This window comes from Rutidosis leptorrhynchoides, chromosome 11 (genome assembly GCF_046630445.1).
Source record: "Rutidosis leptorrhynchoides isolate AG116_Rl617_1_P2 chromosome 11, CSIRO_AGI_Rlap_v1, whole genome shotgun sequence".
In the NCBI taxonomy this organism is placed as follows: domain Eukaryota; kingdom Viridiplantae; phylum Streptophyta; class Magnoliopsida; order Asterales; family Asteraceae; genus Rutidosis; species Rutidosis leptorrhynchoides.
The window spans coordinates 115,904,097-115,906,940 of NC_092343.1; positions in this window are offsets into that span (position 1 = coordinate 115,904,097).

Below are 2,844 nucleotides of genomic sequence, written 5' to 3' on the forward strand. Positions count from 1 at the left end.
GTCAACCAAAAGGTTGGTGAGTTCATAAGTTTATCATAAAACAATAAAATTCATCATTTTGATAGACCACAAGATTTAAATCATGCATGGTACAAATGGGCCCGAATCATATACCCACCTGTAATGTACATGCGATATATTTTAAATACAGTACACCTTTCTCGTGTACGAAATCCTTTTTCATAAATCTTAGTAACCGTACACATATCTCGTGCACAAAAAAAATAACATACACATAACCTGTGTATAAAATCATTCTCTCAATACATAACATTCACTTTTCATTTCTTTCATAGCTTGGCTTTGTAACCGACCTTAACATATAATGCGCATAATAATATCCTCAAAACAGAACATCTCGTCTGTATAATAATCATATAAACTTCGAAGTACTAAACACCACGCCCACTAGCCCTTCCGTCTAGTGAACATTCTGGGTGGGGGTGTTAAACCCGGTAGCTACCTTTAGGATTCGCGTCAATTAGGCGTGCACTAATTCTCAAAATTAGTGATGTTCCCTAATTCTTAGGTTACCAAGCAATAATAATCAGGGGAAAAATATTCATATCAATTGTGGCAATTATCACGTTCACATAATTCAATGGTAGCAATTATCACGTCCACATAATTCATTCGAGGAATTTTTTTCTTGTTTCTATCTCGTTAAACATTTATAAAAGCATTTCATGTATTCGCAGTTCAAAATGTATTTCAAAAGCATTTAATAAAGCAGTTGTAAAAGTAGCGCATGTATTCTCAGTCCCAAAAATGTAAAGAGTAAAAGGGAATCAAATGAACTCACCTAATGTATTTTGTAGTAAAAATACATATGACGACATTAAACAAGTGTCGGGTTGGCCTCGGATTCACGAACCTATATCAATTATATATATTAACATATTGTAATCAAACAAATTTATATACTATTATTATTAATGATATATTTGTTATTTTAATGAATTATATGTTTCATTGATTAATTAATTATACTTATTTTATAAATACATAATATAAAATATCAAAGTGGTTAGGTTATATGTTTTAACTATATTTTTATAAAAATATTATTTCTTTGTTAAAATAATAATTATAGTAATACTATAATAATGATAACAATAATAATGATAAAAATGATAAATTTAGTAATAATGTTACCAAAAATATTAATTTTTCTAGTAATACTAATAATAATAATAATAATAATAATAATAATAATAATAATAATAATAATGAATTAGTAGTAATAATTTTGATGATCCCATTAATACTAATGATAATAATAATAATGATCATAATTTTAATGTTTAGTGTTAGTTTAATAATAATAATAATATTAATACTAAAATGATATTAACATTTATGAAACTTATATTAACACTAATGATAACAATAATTATAATACTTATAAATGTAAATATGATCATAATAATAATAATAATAATTATTATTATAATATTAATAATAACAATAACAATAATAATAACAATATTAATAATATTACTAATAATATTAATAATAAATGTAATAATAATTTTAATTATAATTTATACCTAATAAGAACCGCGTGTTTAATGGTGCTCCCAAACAGATCGAGATAGCAGAGAGAAATATAGCGGTTTTAGGGTTCCTTCGATTCAGCCACAGACTCAATCAAGCAAAAATCATGAATGTTAAATAGGTTACCGATTAATCCTCATCACCATAAATAACAGATCGATTAAGCAGTATTCATCGGTGAATAGCAGGTTATCAATTCGTCGTTATCGTTAATCATCCTCCTTTATCAACGTTCGAGTAATCGGTCTGCTAATTGGTGAAATAGGTAATTGGTTCCTTGATCTTCTCTTAATTTCTTCATCCATTTATATATTTTGTATATTTTGTTGTTGTTATTATTATTATTATTATTATTATTATTATTATTATTATTATTTATTTTTTTATCTATTATTAAATCGAACACGAATATTGTTGAATGATGTTCATGGCAGTTTTTGATCAGAGAATAGAAATCAGCTATTTAATAGCATAAATTACAGGTCTAGTAGTAACAGTGATGGTTGAATGGTTTTGTGTTGATGAAGTTTAATAGATTGTAGAAGTCTTGCTTCAAACAGATAAACAGAAGGGAAAAAAAATGTGCAGCAGCAGTGGCTCAATTAGTTTAGGTTTGATAACGGTTCTGATGGTTGTTCAGCTCATAACAGGAGCTAAAATGGACTGCAGTAGCAGGTAAGAGTAGTCTATATTGGTATTGTTTGTTGCGAAAATAATTAACAACTCACTTGATTTATATATCATGTTTGAATAAGGTTGTTGATCATCAAAACAGAAAGGTTCGAGCTTGATAGCAGCAGCATGAATGGTGATGGTTGTCGGTCTGAATCAGAAACAGAAACGAGGGTGCAGCAGTAGTCCATGGCTACAGCAGTAGCAACTCGTCTGATGGATGCAACAGTATGTTTCAAGCAGTAGCTGCAGGAGTATAATAAAAACATAAATTTTGCTAGCTGCAATAGCAATTTACAGGCAATTGTTGGGGTTTTTATGAAAGTGATGGTGGTTTAATGTGGTGTTTCTAAGTGGAAGGTGGGGTGAGGTAGATGGTTGACGATTTGGGGAAATTAACAATGGTAATGGTAGGGTGGTTTCAATGGGTTTTTTTTTCTCGATGGATCTTGGTGTGTTTGAGAGTTTGCAAAGTGGAAGTGGTAGAATGGAGAGGTAGTGGTTTACACTATAAAGAAGAAATAGAAAGTAACATGCAGTTGGTGCTTGGTGTCGAGCAGCTCAAGCAATTATTGGTTTGGGTGATGACTAACGAAAACATGGAGATATATAATA